We start from the raw sequence: 19,647 nt of genomic DNA on the forward strand, positions 1-19,647 counted from the left end.
ATAAAAAGTGTGTGAAAAATGAAGTGAAAATGATTTAATTTGATAAGTGAATTAATTATGTGAAGTTGTGAAGAAAATGAAAAGGAAAAGTGATAAAAAAAAATATTTTGGCCTCACCATGGTTTGAACCCACGCCCTTGAAGCCAACAATCAAAACACACACCAACCAGCCAACGCGCGCATGGTGTTGTAGAGGGCATTTCATTGCAATATGTGTGTTGTCTAGTGCATAGAGTGGAAAAAAGAGAATAAAATCAAAAGGTCTGAGGCGAGGGGGATTCGAACCCCAGACCTTGGGCATGAGGAGACTAAGAGCGCATGTGTGGCCACTAGGGCAAGTTATTCATTCGTTAAGGAAACGCCTATCATTAAAAATAAAACAAACTTCGCTCAGAGATTTGAAAAATGGCGCCACCCTCCATCTTCGTCTTCAACCTCAAGCTCCATCAATTCAAATTTCTGAACTCTCTCAACTCTCAACCATTTGCAATGATGTAAACATGAAACTTGCTCTAAATTCACTCACGATTCTAAATATGTAACTAACATGAATTAATATTAACTACATCTAACTAATTTACCAGAAATCGTGAAGAACCCTAAAATTTCAAAATCAAATTAAATGACTATACTGAAAGATAAATGGATGATGATAGAGGGTTTTCAATCCTCTGATGATGCTGAACAAGATAGAATCGAGCTATTTCACAAAGAGTACTTAAATTAGAGAAGTGAGGTTCAGAAACTTACCTCTGAAAATGGAGGTCGTGAGGATGATAGAGACCACCTGGGCTTGAATGAATGATCTCAATAGCTTCCCTGAGACTCAATGATGCTAACTGGATGCTTATTGGAGCTTGAATCCTCCTGAATTGCTCTATGGACCTCCCTCGATTTCAGCTTCAAGTGAACATGGAGGTTGTTGAATTTGGAGTTACAGATGAGCTGCAGCCATCTGGTTAGCTTCACTATGACCTGAGGAGTGTGCCTGGATGATTGGCTTGGCTTGAAACCTCCTGAATTGTTCTGTGGTCCTCCAACTGCAAGTGCTCCAAATGAGAGGTGGAGATGATGATTCTCCACGCCCAGCAGTGTTCCAGAGGTTTGGATCACCTCCAAATGCCTCCCTCAATGTGTTTGAATACTTATTTTCAAAGAGAGAGCTTTGGTTTGAAGAATCCGAGTCTTCTTGCCAAAGGACCTTTGAAAAAACTAAGTATGAAGAAAGAAAAGAGAAAGCAAGAATTCTGTTGCTTTGGTGTGTTTTCTGAATGAGAATGAGGCCTCTATTTATAGGCAAATGGATGCAGATCAATTGGCTGTGGTGAGCTTGCTTAGTGTAGTGAGTTTGGTTTCTTAGCCATGAAGAAATTCAAAGAATCTCCAAAATGCAATGATGCATTTTCGGGCTAGCTTCCCCTATCCATTGATCTTGCAGGATCTTAGGGAACATTTTTGATATGTAGCAAGTTTCTATTGGCTTAGGAGAAGATTCCAATTGGTGAATCATTGCTTATCATAAATTCTCAAAAGTAATGATTACATAATCACATGTTCTTGATTTTGGGAATCTTCTTCAATCTTCATGCCATGGTGAAAATGAATGCATGGTATTGTTTCAGACATGTTATGGGTCGTGTAGCATCCATTCATGAAGCAAAATGCACAAAATTGCAAAGTTCCAATTTGCACATGACCTATAATTTTACTTCATGAGGCCAACTTTGAACAAGCATAACTCCTAGCTCAAATTGAATTTGGAGAAGGTTGAACACAATTTGGAAAGCCCTAAACATCTACTTCAAATCATTAGTTTATGTCTTCTTCAGAATCATTTGGGAAATTTGTGAAAAATGAGCCCAAAGTTGGATGAAAACTAGGTTAAAACACTTAGAAAAATTTCTAAGTGTTTATGACCTAAACTTCAAAATTTCCAAAACTTCATAAATGGTTGATCTTTTGAAAAAAGTTCCCTTGTAAGATGTTGTTTTATTTTGCAAGATCTACAACTTTCATGTTGGAAGTTTTTTGAGTTGTGTAGGTGAAATTTTGAGTTCTCACCATGCCTTCAAAAACCCTAATTCCCGACTTTTTGTTCCTTGATGAATTTCTTTGAATTTCTTTGGTCCAATGACTTTGACATCCATATATTGATGATATTGATCTTTGAAAATCATTATTTGACCAAAAACCTTAAAAGTCAATGATGATCCTTCACAGTTGACTTTTCCCTGACAAAGTGAATTTTTGGGCTTTTGTGTAGAAACAAGATCTTCTCCTCAAATGAATGATGTAAATGGATTATATTGAGGTAGTAGAGATTCTTGAATCATGTCTTGAGTTTTGGATTCATGCCCTGATTAAAAGTCCACTATCTTGGTGAATTAGGTTAAAACCCTAATTTGTCGACCATGTGAAAATAATGACTGTAGACTTTGAATTGAAGTGTGATGTCCGGTGGATCTTGTAATATGAGATATTTGAAGATGATTGATGTCTTTGAATGATCCCCTGAGGTTTTTTAGGGCTTCCCAAATGTGATCCCTGATTTCAGTCCTTGATAGGCTCAAAACCCTAGGCTGTTGATCTGAGTAATCCTGTGCTTAGATGACTGGGTGTCTTAATCAATCATAGGTGTAATAATGAGGCTTTTGAGTTTTATGATTGTATTAGAGACTAATCCCTCTATTGATTGATCCTTTGCCTGAGTTTTCTTGTCTTTGAACACCCTCGATTGAATGTCAGGCTGCTCTGGGTACTTGCTTTGACTTGATGAAAATCCTGAAGATATGTCATCTCAGGGGGGTCAAAAATTAGGGTATGAAAGATGCCCCTATTTAAGTTTCTTTTATCTGGAGGGAGAGAGATTGAGATCTCGATCTCTCCTGCGTAAAAGAGACTTAAATATCAAAGAATGCCCGAATTTTGGGCGCTCCTGAGATGATAAAATCTTTGCATGATTTGATCCCGTTGTCGCACTTGGCGGGGGATGAGGAGACAAACTCCTGCAGAAATACTTGATGTGGATTCTGGCGAATGGATGGCAGTATAGGATGCGCAATCCATCTTCTTTAACTAAGTGTTGATACTTAGAAAAAGGTAAACAACCTCCTCTCGTTCCGGATGTCCAAATCTCGAAACTGGTCTCAGTTGCGTTTGGACAATATCTCAGATAAAGAGAAAATTTCCAAAGGTTTGTTTCCTCATCAAACTTCTTACCAGCGCTTGGAGGTAAGATGCCATTTGACGGCTGTAGAGAAACTTCAAAGGTTTGTTTCCTCGTCAAACTTCTTATCAGCGCTTGGAGATAAGATGCCATTTGACGGCTGTAAAGAAACTTCAAAGGTTTGTTTCCTCGTCAAACTTCTTACCAGCGATTGGAGGTAAGATGCCATTTGACGGCTGTAAAGAAACTTCAAAGGTTTGTTTCCTCGTCAAACTTCTTACCAGCGCTTGGAGGTAAGATGCCATTTGACGGCTGTAAAGAAACTTCACCATCTTCCCTTTTGACTTGACGTCTTTGAAAGAATGTCATATGGCCTCATGATCTTTTGAGGGGCTAATGACTTTGTTTGAAGGCGGACGAACTGTTTTCGGGGTGAAAACTTCCATTCGTCAACTGATGCCTGGGGAATCAATGAACTGTTTTCCTAAGAGGAAAACTGCCATTCATCGACTCTGTGGGGAGTTAAACATCCCAGAAACAGACAAACTGTTTGAAGAAACTGCCATTTGTCGATCTCTTGAGTATTTAGCAGACAAACTGTCTTTTCTTGGGAAAAGACTGCCATTTGCCAATAGCTAGGGGAGCAAACTGTCTTCTACTGGGAGAGACTGCCATTTGTCGACCCTATTATGATAAGAAGTGAGCAAACTGTCTTCTGATGAAAGAGACTGCCATTTGCCGACTTTGTTATGATAAGAAGTGAGCAAACTGTCTTCTGATGAAAGAGACTGCCATTTGCCGACTTTGTTATGATAAGAAGTGAGCAAACTGTCTTCTGATGAAAGAGACTGCCATTTGCTGACTTTGTTGGGGAATCTGAACTATCTTCTGGACGAAGACTATCATTCGCTGACTCCGCTGGGGAATCATTTTTCGATCTGCTGGGAGATTCTGAATTTTTCTTTGACAAGAAGTGGCACCTCTTGACCCTGCTGGGGAAATACCAAACCTGTAGGGAATTCCAAAATGTGAAGCAGACCATCTTATCTGAAGAAGGCTGTCGAATGTCGCTCTGCGGGAGAATCTCAGCTGAGGAATTCCAAAAGTGAACAAACTATCTCTTTGAGGGAGACTACCATCTGTTGACTTGCTTGGTGAGATCCTTGTGTATGAACTGTTGTTTCGAAGGAAAAAGTTTCTCCGGAACTTGCAGGGGAAACTTGAGTTCATGCCTAAATGACTCAGGCATTCACAGGATCAAAGCCTGATTCGGCTATGCAATTATGATGTAATGTATGCATGAATACTATGACAAATGATAAAATGTAAAGTGAATGTGAATAGAATTGTCGCGGATGTAAAATCCTAAGATACGACTTGAATTCTTGTTGATCAGAAGATGTCCTCTTCTTGTAGTTCGAACTCTGTTGGGAATATCTGGTTATCAGTTGTCCGCTGTCCGAAGTAAGTAATATGAATTGAAGTAAAGATCCGTCATCGGGAGATGTTCGCAAAGCGACCTCATGGGGAAATATTGGTTCCCGAAGTCTCAACCGTTCTCGGAGCAACTGTTTGCATTCTTCCTATTGTTTGTAAACCTCAGAAAGAAATTTCACCTTTATTTTTGCAAGTAAATTCATTTTTATTTTATGAAAATATTTGTTTCAAGAAAATGACTGTTTAAACTTAAAATGCATTTCAAGAAACTGAATAAGACTAGATTGCAAAGGAAAAGCACAAGGCTCAAATTATTATATATGGAATGGTAATCAGCCAAATGCTTGATTCCATGGAGTATTTACAAAGTTGGAAATTGGTAATTTTCGGGAAAAGGGCTACGATGAAACGTGACGACCGTTATCTTTCCCTTCCACTCCGAGTTGCGCTGTATTCGGGCTTCGTAAAAGATGACCTACTGCTGATGAATACTCCGCTATGGATTTTGAATGATCAAGTTTGTCCTGAACACAGTTACTTGCCATATATCCCTAACTTTTGCGTAAACTACCCCTTTCGGGTTTTAAGTCTACCGGGATTGATTAATATATTTTTTTTATGTCTCTAATTTTTGCCTGAATCGCCCTTTCGGGTTTTCGATTCACCGTGACGCTCTTTTTTGCCTAAGTCGCTCTTTGCGAGTTTTCAACTTAGCGAGCTGTTCTTTTGTTTATTTAGGCGAAGTATTTCTTGACTGCGTCGACGTTCACAGGACGGGTGAATTCTTCTCCATCCATAGTCGTGAGTATTAAGGCTCCTCCTGAGAAAGCTCTCTTGACCACGTAGGGGCCGTCATAATTGGGAGTCCATTTCCCTCTCGAATCTGTGAGAAAAGATTGAATCTTTTTGAGTACAAGGTCGCCTTCTTTGATTGTGCGAGGTCGAACCTTTTTGTCGAAAGCTTTCTTCATTCTTTGTTGATATAGCTGTCCGTGGCATAAAGCTGTCATGCGCTTTTCTTCGATTAAGTTCAATTCATCGAATCTGCTTTGACACCACTCGGCTTCTGTTAATTTTTCCTCCATCAAAACTCTCATTGATGGAATCTCAACCTCTATAGGTAGGACTGCCTCCATGCCATATACAAGGGAGAAAGGAGTTGCTCCAGTCGAAGTACGTACTAATGTACGGTAACCATGAAGAGCATACGGGAGCATTTCATGCCAATCTTTGTAAGTGATGACCATCTTCTGAATGATTTTCTTGATGTTTTTGTTAGCTGCTTCTACAGCTCCATTCATCTTCGGTCTGTAAGGAGATGAGTTGTGATGTTCGATCTTGAATTCTTCACAAAGCTCCTTCATCATTTTGTTATTCAAATTTGACCCATTGTCAGTGATTATCTTGCTAGGAACGCCGTAGCGACAGATGATGTGATTCTTGATAAACCTGACGACAACTTGTCTTGTAACGTTTGCATATGAAGCTGCTTCAACCCATTTGGTGAAATAGTCTATGGCTACCAAGATGAAGCGATGTCCGTTGGACGCTTTTGGCTCGATCATTCCAATCATGTCGATTCCCCACATGGAGAAAGGCCAAGGGGAAGAGAGTATGTTGAGAAGAGATGGTGGCACATGAATTCTATCGGCGTAGATCTGGCATTTGTGACACCTCTTTGCGTACTGGTAGCAATCTGACTCCATTGTCAGCCAATAATATCCTGCTCTCAGTATTTTCCTTGTCATGGTATGTCCATTGGTGTGAGTACCAAAGGAGCCTTCATGTATTTCTCTCATGAGTATTTCTGCTTCTTTTCTGTCAACGCATCTGAGCAGAACCATGTCGAAGTTTCTCTTGTACAGAACATCTTCATTCAAGAAGAATCTACAAGCTAACTTTCTCAAAGTCTTTCTATCTTTCTTTGACGCCCCGAGAGGGTACTCTTGCTTTTGAAGAAAGTTCTTGATATCGTGATACCACGGTTTGTCGTCGATGATTGCTTCTACTGTGAACACATGAGCGGGCCTATCCAGGCGCATAACATCGATCCGAGGAATGTCATTCCAATGATTTATCCTAATCATGGAAGAGAGTGTGGCTAATGCATCAGCCAAATTGTTTTCTTCACGAGGAATGTGATGAAAATCTACCCTGTCGAAGAATGGTAATAATCTTCTCGCATAGTCTTTGTAAGGAATTAGCCCCGGTTGGCGTGTTTCCCATTCTCCTTTGATTTGATTGATGACCAAAGCAGAATCTCCATATACATCCAAGTGTTTGATTCTTAGATTCACGGCTTCTTCGAGACCCATGATGCAGGCTTCATATTCGGCCTCATTGTTTGTGCATTTGAAAGTTAATCTGGCAGTAAATGGAATATGGGTACCCTGAGGTGTAACAATGATTGCCCCAATTCCTCGTCCATAAGCATTGACAGCTCCGTCAAAGATTAAGCCCCACTGGGATCCTATCTTAGGTCCTTCGTCTGGTAGTGGCTCGTCGTAATCTTTCATCTTGAGGTACATGACGTCCTCGTCCGGAAAGTCGAAACTGGTTGATTCATGACCATTGAGTGGATGGTGAGCCAGGTGCTCAGCTAGAATGCTTCCTTTCACGGCTTTCTGTGCGTGATACTCAATGTCGTATTCTGATAACAACATCTGCCAACGGGCAATTCTCCCGGTTAAAGCAGGCTTCTCAAAGATGTACTTGATTGGATCCATATGAGAGATCAAGTAAGTAGTATGTCGAATCATGTACTGGCGGAGACGCTTGGCAGCCCAGGCCAAAGCACAACACGTCTTCTCGAGCATGGAGTAGCGGGATTCACAGTCAGTGAATTTCTTGCTTAGGTAGTAAATGGCATGCTCTTTTCTTCTTGTCTCGTCTTGCTGTCCAAGGACACAACCCATGGAATCTTCTAAGACGGTTAAGTACATTATCAAAGGTCTTCCTTCCACTGGAGGAGACAGGATGGGTGGTTCGAGAAGATATTCCTTAATGCTGTCGAACGCTTTCTGACAATCGTCTGTCCAGACGCAACTCTGATTTTTCCGTAGAAGTTTGAAAATAGGAGCGCAAGTTGCAGTCATGAGATATATGAATCTCGAGATGTAATTCAGACGTCCAAGAAATCCTCTAACTTGTTTCTCGGTTCTGGGCGAAGGCATTTCTTGAATTGCCTTGACTTTGTCTGGATCTACTTCAATTCCTCGTTTGCTGACGATGAAACCAAGGAGTTTTCCTGAGTAGACACCAAAGGTACACTTGTTGGGGTTCAGGCGAAGCTGAAACTTCCGTAAGCGTTGAAACAACTTTGTCAGATTCTGTATGTGATCTTCTTCATTTTCTGATTTGGCAATCATGTCGTCCACATAGACTTCCACTTCTTTATGCATCATGTCGTGGAAAAGCGTAGTCATGGCCCTTTGATAAGTTGCCCCTGCGTTCTTTAGTCCAAAAGGCATAACACGGTAGCAGAACGTGCCCCAGGGGGTGATGAAAGCTGTTTTTTCCATGTCTTCAGGTGCCATTTTGATTTGGTTGTATCCTGAAAATCCGTCCATGAACGAGAAAACTTTGGATTTTGCTGTACTGTCTACCAACATATCAATATGTGGTAAAGGAAAATCATCCTTAGGGCTAGCTTTGTTCAAATCTCTGTAGTCGACGCACATGCGGACTTTTCCGTCTTTCTTAGGAACGGGAACAATGTTAGCTAACCACTGAGGGTATTCTGAAGTGACGAGGAAACCTGCGTTGATCTGCTTTTGAACTTCCTCTTTGATTTTCATGGCCATCTCCGGGTGAGTTCTTCTTAATTTTTGTTTGACCGGAGGGCATTCTGCTTTTAATGGCAAGTGATGCTCCACTATACTGGTATCCAACCCTGGCATATCTTGATAAGACCAAGCGAAGACATCTGAGAATTCTTTGAGCAGCTGTATCAAACTCTCTCTGATCTCTGAATTGAGCGAAGCTCCAATCTTAACCTCTTTTCTGTCTCCATCGGAACCAAGGTTAATGATCTCTAGAGGCTCATTGTATGGCTGAATGGCCTCTTCCTTTTGTTGAAGTAATCGTGAAATTCCCTTTGATATTTCTTCGTCTTCTTCTTCCTCTGCCTCGAATACAGGAAACTCAAAGCTTGGAGAAGTCATACGGTCGCACGTTTCAACGGGGTATTTTATGATTAATCTGCATATGTGTGATAAGTTTTATTTAGACAACGAGGGAAGACTCGGTGTATGCAGTTAATGATTTTTTGATGTTTTTTAAGGGTGTTTTTTAGGATTACCAATTTCCGAAAAAAGAAAAGGGAAAACTAAACGAAGGAACAGAATGACATTTTTATTTATGGACAGTCATTTTTTGAAACAAAGACCCTATAAAACAAAACTCTATTGCTTTGGGCGAAGCAAAGAGGTACATTTTCCTAAGAAATAGTAAAATGCAAAGCCCTATGAAACATCTCTTCACCCTGGGCTATGGTGAGAGGACAAAATAACGGTGAAAGTTCCTACTTAGGAGTGCGAACAACAGTTGAAACTTCAACAGCTGTCCAGTAGTGGCGAACCCCATTGTGCACTAAGTAATCTGGAACCTTAGGCTTAAGCTGGCCTGTGGTAGGTCTTGATTTACCAACCACTGTCTTTGCAACACTCAGACGATCTTCTTCTACTTCAGCAGACTGAGCGGTGTGAGCATACCCCTTTCCAAGTGGAGTATGTCGAACTTTCTTTTGAGGAAACTTCCAATCTTCTGAATGGAGAGACTCGTTGTCGGAGACACTTTCGAGATCGTCCTCTTCTGTATTTTGGTCTTGCTCTTCTCCCAAGATGGCATTGACTAGATATGTGAACTCTAGATCCGTAGCCTCGGAAGGTGACTTGGGGATATAATCCTCAATGATGATTTCACCAGTAGATGATGATGAATAGCAAGGGTTATACATCTCTTTTGGCTGAGAGAGGTACTCATAATCAATGTTCCATCCAGTTGGAACAATATCTTCAAGAGAGATTCTTGAACTTTCAGGAGCGGAGTATTTCACCATGTAGTCGAATTTTCCGCTTGGTTCTCCTAATGTATCCCAAGTCTCTTCGGGGATAGGAGGAACTTCTTCTGATGAACCATGACTTCTGGTGGTGAAGCTGTCAGTAACTTCATCACTGCTTGGTTGAGTCTTACTTTCAGATCCTTTAGTCGGATAACAGCAAGGTGGATCAGACTCTGGTAGGGAGATGTATCCTGCTCTGTTAAGATAGGATAACCACTCCTCTTCATCGGTGTTTTCCGTACCGATGGTATTGACTGTTTGTTGAACAGGTTGAAGAAAACCTCCACTGCAGAAAGTTTCTTGAATGGGGAGAACTACCTCAATCCCTGGGATAGCTTTCGATGATGTTGGAAAGAATCCAATTCCTGTTCTGTTCTTGTTGTTGGTAGGAATATTAATGTGCCCCCAACCACTGGTAGTGCCATCCTTTATAACTTGGATTGCATCTTTGTATGAAGAGATAGACGCTGCTTTCTCCTTTCCTTTGTCTAAGGAAAGTGCTTGGAATTTAGTTCCAACAACTTCTTTTGGTTCTATGTCGGAGAATGATGACAGGTTGCTGACGATCAGAGCTCGTTCTCCACATACGGTTACCAATTTGTCATTTCTTATGAACTTCAGTTTCTGATGAAGTGTTGAAGTAATTGCCCCAGCCTCATGAATCCATGGGCGACCTAGCAAACAACTGTATTGTGCTGGAATGTCCATAACCTGGAAAGTGATTTTGAACGTCTGAGGTCCAATAGTTATGGGAAGATCTACTTCTCCGAAAACTGACTTTCTTGATCCATCAAATGCTTTGACGATGACATGACTTTTTCTTAGAGGGTAATCTTCGAAAGATAATCTTGATAATGTTGATTTAGGCATGACGTTGAGAGAGGATCCATTGTCTATTAGGACTCCTGTGAGTGTATTACCCATGCAGCCAACTGAGATGTGAAGTGGAAGATTGTGGTCCACTCCTTCTTCAGGAAGATCTTCGTCACAGAAACTTAGGCTAGTTCCCGCGGAGATGTTGGCAACGATGTTGTTGAATTGGCTTATTGTGACGCTAGGTTCTACAAAAGCTTGTTCCAAAACTTTCTGTAGAGCTGTTAGAACAAGATTTGTTCTGATCAATTATCTTAGTTTTGATGATAACAATAATATGAATTTTGCTTAAGATAATATGGTACTCTAATCCAATGCAATTTCCTTTTCAGGAAATATATAAAGAGTACGCATAATTCAGCGCTCAGAAGCTTTGTCTCAAAGGGTTCAGCATGCAACATCAGAACATGGTCTGGCAAGACATCAGAAGATGGTCGAAGCAGAATCAGAACATGGGTCTATAGAAGCATCAGAAGAACAAGAGAACAGAAGCACTGAAGTTCTGATGGTATCACGCTCAGAAGCACTTCAAGGTCAGAAGATCAGAAGATGCTTTGCACCAAGCTGTTTGACTCTGATGATATTCAAACGTTGTATTCACAAACATCAGATCAGAAGAAAGTACAAGTGGCAAGCTACGCTGACTGACAAAAGGAACGTTAAAAGCTACTAAAGGCTACGTCAGTAGACACAGCGTGAACAAGGCTCGAGGTAGTTGACAAAAGCGTATAACATTAAATGCGATGCTGTACGGAACACGCAAAGCATTAAATGCACTCAACGGTCATCTTCTCCAACGCCTATAAATATGAAGTTCTGATGAGAAGCAAGATAGAACGATCCTAAACTAAACAACGCCTATTAACTTGCTGAAACGCTGTTCAAATCAAAGCTCAGAATCTTCATCTTCATCAAAGCTCACTACATTGCTGTTGTAATATATTAGTGAGATTAAGCTTAAACGTTAAGAGAAATATCACAGTTTGTGATTATAGCTTTTAAGAAGCAATTGTAATACTCTTAGAATTGATTACATTAAGTTGTAAGGAATTAGAGTGATCGTGTGGATCAGAATACTCTAGGAAGTCTTAGAGGTTATCTAAGCAGGTTGTAACTAGAGTGATCGTGTGGATCAGTATACTCTAGAAAAGTCTTAGAGGGTATCTAAGCAGTTGTTCCTGGAGTGATCAGTGTGTGATCAGAAGACTCTGGAAGACTTAGTTGCTGACTAAGTGGAGAACCATTGTAATCCGTGCGATTAGTGGATTAAATCCTCAGTTGAGGTAAATCATCTCTGCGGGGGTGGACTGGAGTAGTTTAGTTAACAACGAACCAGGATAAAAATATCTGTGCAATTTATTTTTATCTGTCAAGTTTTAAAGCTACACTTATTCAAACCCCCCCCCCTTTCTAAGTGTTTTTCTATCCTTCAATTGGTATCAGAGCGCCGGTTCTAAGGTGCAAGCACTTAACCGTGTTTAGAAAAGATTCAGGAAGAGAAAAACGCTTCAGTAAAAGATGGTTGATGAAAGTGAAAAGTCTACACCTGCATCTACATCTGGCTCTGCTGAGCAATACAACGGTAACAATGGTTATACTAGACCGCCGGTATTTGATGGTGAAAACTTTGAATACTGGAAAGATAAACTGGAAAGTTACTTTCTTGGTCTAGATGGTGATCTATGGGATCTTCTGATGGATGGTTACAAACATCCAGTAAATGCCAGAGGCGTAAAGCTGACAAGGCAAGAAATGAATGATGATCAGAAGAAGCTCTTCAGGAATCATCATAAATGCAGAACTGTTTTGCTGAATGCTATCTCTCAAGCTGAGTATGAGAAGATATCTAACAGGGAAACGGCCTATGACATATATGAGTCCTTGAAAATGACTCATGAAGGAAATGCTCAAGTCAAGGAGACTAAAGCTCTAGCTTTAATCCAGAAGTATGAAGCCTTCAAGATGGAGGATGATGAAGACATTGAAAAGATGTTTTCAAGATTTCAAACTCTTACTGCTGGATTGAGAGTTCTTGACAAGGGATACACCAAGGCTGATCACGTAAAGAAGATCATCAGAAGCTTACCCAGAAGATGGGGTCCTATGGTGACTGCATTCAAGATTTCAAAGAATCTGAATGAAGTTTCTCTGGAAGAGCTTATCAGTGCCTTGAGAAGTCATGAAATAGAGCTGGATGCAAATGAGCCTCAAAAGAAAGGTAAGTCTATTGCATTAAAATCCAATATCAAGAAATGCACTAACGCTTTTCAGGCTAGAGAAGAAGATCCTGAAGAATCAGAATCTGAAGAAGAAGATGAACTGTCTTTGATCTCCAGAAGGCTAAATCAACTCTGGAAGACCAAGCAAAGGAAGTTCAGAGGCTTCAGAAGTTCAAAGAAATTTGAACGTGGAGAATCTTCTGATGACAGAAGATTTGACAAGAAGAAGGTCATGTGCTATGAATGCAATGAGCCTGGACACTTCAAGAATGAATGTCCAAATCTTCAGAAGGAAAATCCCAAGAAGAAGTTTCATAAGAAGAAAGGTCTTATGGCAACCTGGGATGAGTCAGAAGATGATTCAGACTCTGAAGATGAGCAGGCTAACTGTGCGCTGATGGCGACAGAAGATGACGGATCAGAATCTACATCAGAATCAGATTCTGAAGAGGTATTTTCTGAACTTACTAGAGATGAGTTAGTTTCCGGTCTAACTGAACTTCTGGAACTCAAGTCTCAGATCAGTCTCAAATACAAAAAGCTGAAAAAGCTATTTGAATTTGAAACAAAGAAGCTTGAGTTGGAAAATTCTGAATTAAAAGAAAAACTTTTAAAATTATCCAATAATGTTGGATCTCCTTCTGATTCAGAAAAATCCACTCCTAGTCTAAACCATATTCTGAAAGAATATGATTTAAGTTTCAGGAAGTTCTTATCTAGAAGTATTGGCAGAAGTCAGCTAGCTTCTATGATATATGCTGTGTCTGGAAACAAAAGAGTCGGCATTGGTTTTGAGGGTGAAACCCCGTACAAACTTGAACCTGTTGATGAAATGAAATTCACATACAAGCCATTGTATGATCAGTTCAAGTATGGCCACTCCCATGATATTAGGCACACTTCACATGCTCAAAGTTTTCACATAACACACACCAAAAAGCATGTGACACAACCTAGGAAATATCATGGAACTCACATTAAGAATTATCATGCTGTTCCTCCTATTGCTTACAATGTTAAACCCAAATTCAATCAGAACTTGAGGAGAACTAACAAGAAAGGACCCAAGAAGATGTGGGTACCAAAGAAAAAGACTATTTCTTTTGCAGATTCTCTTGGTGACAAAGAAGATAAAAGTCAACATAACATGTCTCCTGGACTCAAGTTGGTCTCAACACTTGAAGGGAAGAAAGACTGTCTTCCAAGTTCTGGTACTTAAATCTGTTGAAGAAACTATGTTCGTAGGAGATCAGAAAAGAAAGTTTATTAGTCTTGGAACCATCTGTTTTGTTTGTTTCTCAAGCAATGGTGTTTCGTTCTTGAGTATTCTAAATGCTCTAAATGCTACAAAATATACAATATTGAAACATTAATTGTGGACGAATCAATAAATATCTGGTTTGATGATAAACTTGTTTCTGATGAAACAAAGCAGCTTAAGAATTTCTGCAGATACAATTTTGTCGTATCAGAAGCTGCAGAACAAAGAAGTGAACCTCCAGAAGCTGTGTATATCAGAAGTAATGGATCAGAAGATCATTCAGATTTATATCAGCACACTTCAGAAGGAGTGTTTCCTGAAGAGAAACTTGATCAGATCAGAAGCAGTGATCAGAATCTGAAGGCGTAAAGTCTATTCTGAAATTTACAGCTGTCATCTATTATCTGATGGTGAACACGTGTCTGTACGGTTAGTACAAAGCGTGCAGTTGAAAAGACGCCGACCTAGGTAACTGTATTAAATCATTTCATTTACCACGTTCTCTCTCCTTACGTCACTCATCATTTAATAAAATTGATTTCTTTTGATTCTGGAACTGTTCAGTTTATATTTCTTATTTTTTTTCTTTTTCAAATCCGTTTCTATATATTCTTTTCAAATCATCACATATATTTTTTCGCTCCCTTGTCTCTCTCTCTTCTTGCATTCTCTCGTTTGAAAAGTTCTTAGCCGTTTTCTAAAAACCCTAATCGAAAACCCAGTTCGCTTTTCTTGTTCGTTTTTGTTCATTCTGTATCCATGGCTGCCTTCTCATCCCAAAATGCTGAGTCATCTGTTCCTCATCATCTCCAAGAAGAAACTTTGCAACTCACTCCTGTTGTTGCATGCTCCATTCCTAAAGATGAATTGGAAGTTCTGTGTGAACTCATGGTTGACTTTGACAACATTGAAGAAAACCAATTTCACCTTAAAGAAGACATCATCTTTCAAGGATGGACCTCGTTGTTTGCTGAGTTCGTTGGTCCAGTTTATCCGGATCTTGTCAAGGAGTTCTGGGCACATGCTGTGGTTGCTCCAAAATCTATACTTTCTTTCGTCCATGGAAAGTTTGTTGTTATTACTGAAAACATCCTAAGAATGATGTTTGATCTGAAAAACCCTGAAGGGGTTTATGAGTTTGATCAAAGGGCAGATTTGGGAGATGTTCTATCCACTCTCTATCCAAATGTCAAGAAAACAAAACACGTCAAGGATTTGAAAGATGTCTACAGAATCTGGACAAAGATCCTTCTTGGGTGTTTCTACCATAGGAAAGCAACACATGCCTCGGATTTCATCAGTAATGATCAAAGGTATATTCTTTATTGCATTGCCACTCAGAAGAAGGTTGATGCGATTTACATTATCTTCAACCATATGTGGAAAGCAGTAAAGGATTCCAGAAACGCTTTCAGAAAAGAAAATGGTGGAACAATCATTCCTTTTGGTAGAATTATTACAAACCTTCTGGTGCATTCCAAGATTGTTGAGAGTCTGGAGTCTGAAGGTATTATCAAAAACCTTGCTGTCACCTCTGGAGTCTGTCTGAATGCTTTTTCTTTAAAGAAGATGAAAATAATTGACACTATCCTCAAAGTTCCTCAACCTCTAGCTGGAACAAGAATCAGAAGAAAACCAGTACTAGCTGACTTTGAAACCTTCTTCAATAGTGAGGTACCTGAAGTCAGAACTAAGTATCTGAAGTCACAAAAAGAGGATAAGAGTCTTAAAGATCAAGACAAAGGTGCTCCTATTAAAGTGAATCGTAAGAGGGAAGAAAGGACCAAAAGAAAGTTTGATCATCCTGCTGCTACTACCAAGAAAGAAGTGGTCCCAGAAGAAGTCATTGCAAAGGTTGCTAAGGCTGTCTCTGCTGATTTTGAGAAGAAAAAGAAGGAAGCTGAGAAAAAGAAGAAGAAGTCAAATAACAATGCTGAGATTGTTGAAGTTGTTGAGAAGAAGAAAATCAGAAAAAGAAAGATGATTCTTCAAGAATCTGATGAAGAAAATATCTCTCAAGAGGCTGAGAATCAACCAGAAGTTCTGGCATATGTCAGAAGGAAAGAAATCGCTAGCGGCAAAACAAAGATTATTGAAGAGCCGAAGAGTAAGAAGCAGAAGAAGACTGAGGATGTGGCCAAAGCTTTTCTGAGAGGTTCCAAAGGTATATGCATTTCTGAACCTGATTCTGTTCCTGCTGTTTGTTCAGAAGCTGCACCAATAGAGGTTGTCCCTACACCTGAACCTGAAAAAGCCACATCAGAATCACCTGTCTTTGTCCATGTTCTTACACCTCCATCTTCTCCTATAACCATTCCTTCCTCTCCACCTACCATAAATCCTGTTCTGGATATACCACCCCTTCAAACTCTCTTTCCATCTCAACCTTCTCTAAATGCCACCCTTGAACATACTCCCTCCACCTCTCAAAACAATCTTTGTGATTCTCCCCTTCCAACCTCTGCATCACATGAGCAGCTGCTCCGTGATTGCAACTACACTCCCAAGCCTCGTCCTGAAGCTGAAGTGGTAGTGTTAGATTCTGATACTGAAGCAGAATCTTCTTATAGGTTGGATAGAGAACCTCATCCGTACTTCACTCCCAACCCTGCCTTTTCAAAAACCCAAATAAAATTCCGCCCTGTATATCCTATTGGTGTAGTTTTTGAAAACATAAAGAGGAATCTCAGAAGTACCTTTGATACTCTCAGAATTGCTGAAAGTTTTGGATTGAATAATGTTGCTATGCGGAACTTCTGGAGGATTTTTCGCAGAAAATCAGATGCTCTGTTTTTAGAACTTCAGGAAGCCTGTGTAGCTGCTGCCCCACGGCCTCGTGGAATTCTGAGGAATTATGAAGACTTCTGGTTTGCTAGTCTCAAAGGAAGACATCTGTTGGAAGAGAAGCCCTTCTTGGATGAGATGGAACAATTAAGACTCGCTGCTGCATTGGAAGCCAATCCTTGCAGGGAGATTGTGGTCTGGATACCTCAATATCCTGTTCTGCTCGGAGATTTCAAGACTCTCTTTGACTATCTAAGGGAAAACCCTTCTGAGAAAGACCCAAGCTTGGTCATTCCAGAAGTTGTTGACCCACCAGAAGTTGAAGGTCCTTCTGCTCCCAGGAATCTAGCTGCCATTCTTCAGGCACTTGAGAATGGAGACTCGGAAATTCCTGCTGCAGAATATGGAGATGCTTCTATGCAAGAAGCAGATGCTGAAGATCATGTTGCTAAAACTGTTCCTGTTGAGGAAATCCCTGCAAATGATCTATCTATGGAAGCTGCAGATCAACATGTCATCCCTGTGGACAGAAGCTGTGAAGCTTCTTCTGATGAATCTTCTCGTCTTGCAAGGACTCTGGAAGAAATTCAGAAGAGACAGGATGAGCAAAGCTCACTCAATGATAAGTATAACGCTTTCATGGTGAGGCAAGAAGGACACAACAATAAGGTTCAAGAGATGCTGACCAAGATCTTGTCAAGACTAGGGCCATCTTAGATTGAGTCTGTGCTGTTTCTTTCTTTTCGTTGCATCTGCTTTGTTTCGTGCATCTGATCTTTCTTATCTTCATGTACTTCTGTACCTGCTGTTTGAACTTAAATGAAATCATCTCCTTCCTCCGAGTGTTTCGTTTTGTTTATCTCTGAATCCTTTTTGCTTTTTGATGATATGACAAAAAAGGGGGAGAAGATAAGTGATAAATGATTTGATTAATCTATCAGTTGCTGGGTAAAGCTCCCACACATTTACTAACAAGAACTGCAAGTTCTATATGGTTTAAGTGTTTTGCAGGTATAAAGAAGTGAAGAGAATCTTCAAAGCAAACACAAGAAGCTAAACCATGGAAACTGAAGCAAGCTGAGTGCTGTCAAGCTTCAGAGATCAGAAGCACTGATAATAGAATTTGATCCATATTTGTCTATTTGATCTGACAAAATTCTATTTGCTCTGATACATTATTTTAGCCTATATTGCTCTGATACATATCATGTGTTCTAATATACATTTTATGTTCTGACTCGTTCATGCTGACTTTTGTCGTTTAGTTTTTGTTCTGTAACATTTCAGGATGTAGAGATGCTCAGATGATGCTCTGGTACATTCAACAATGTTCTGATACAAATCTAACATGAAGTGATGTTGGTAGAAATTCAAAGCTCTGAAGCTATCCGAGGGAAGCAGAAATCAGAAGCTGTGAAGGTTCTAAAGATCCAGAAAACTCAAGTTCTGAAGCTGTCCTAAATGGAAGCAGAAGTCAGAAGCTGTGAATGCTCAGAAGATCAAAGAAATTCAAGTTCTGAAGCTGTCCTAGATGGAAGCAGGAATCAGAAGCTGTGAGTGTTCTAGGGATCTAAGGAAATTCTAGTTCTGAAGCTGTCCAATGGAAGCAGAAGTCAGAAGCTAGGAATTCTCTAAAGACAGAAGCTTATATGATCGTCTCTACCGAAATAATCAGGGAAGTCTTTTATTAAAGTTCTTCGAGTATTTATTTCAGGGGGGGATTATTTATCTCAGGGGGAGATTGTTAATCTCAGGGGGAGACATATTCATATGCTTATGCTATAGCTGTGTAATTTGTCTTTTGCCGTCTGTTCTTTCTGATCGCAAATTCATATCATTTATATATGTTTTTGTCATCATCAAAAAGGGGGAGATTGTTAGAACAAGATTTGTTCTGATCAATTATCTTAGTTTTGATGATAACAATAATATGAATTTTGCTTAAGATAATATGGTACTCTAATCCAATGCAATTTCCTTTTCAGGAAATATATAAAGAGTACGCATAATTCAGCGCTCAGAAGCTTTGTCTCAAAGGGTTCAGCATGCAACATCAGAACATGGTCTGACAAGACATCAGAAGATGGTCGAAGCAGAATCAGAACATGGGTCTATGGAAGCATCAGAAGAACAAGAGAACAGAAGCACTGAAGTTCTGATGGTATCACGCTCAGAAGCACTTCAAGGTCAGAAGATCAGAAGATGCTTTGCACCAAGCTGTTTGACTCTGATGATATTCAAACGTTGTATTCACAAACATCAGATCAGAAGAAAGTACAAGTGGCAAGCTACGCTGACTGACAAAAGGAACGTTAAAAGCTACTAAAGGCTACGTCAGTAGACACAGCGTGAACAAGGCTCGAGGTAGTTGACAAAAGCGTATAACATTAAATGCGATGCTGTACGGAACACGCAAAGCATTAAATGCACTCAACGGTCATCTTCTCCAACGCCTATAAATATGAAGTTCTGATGAGAAGCAAGATAGAACGATCCTAAACTAAACAACGCCTATTAACTTGCTGAAACGCTGTTCAAATCAAAGCTCAGAATCTTCATCTTCATCAAAGCTCACTACATTGCTGTTGTAATATATTAGTGAGATTAAGCTTAAACGTTAAGAGAAATATCACAGTTTGTGATTATAGCTTTTAAGAAGCAATTGTAATACTCTTAGAATTGATTACATTAAGTTGTAAGGAACTAGAGTGATCGTGTGGATCAGAATACTCTAGGAAGTCTTAGAGGTTATCTAAGCAGGTTGTAACTAGAGTGATCGTGTGGATCAGTATACTCTAGAAAAGTCTTAGAGGGTATCTAAGCAGTTGTTCCTAGAGTGATTAGT

Source organism: Vicia villosa, linkage group LG3 (assembly GCF_029867415.1).
Source record: "Vicia villosa cultivar HV-30 ecotype Madison, WI linkage group LG3, Vvil1.0, whole genome shotgun sequence".
In the NCBI taxonomy this organism is placed as follows: Eukaryota; Viridiplantae; Streptophyta; class Magnoliopsida; order Fabales; family Fabaceae; genus Vicia; species Vicia villosa.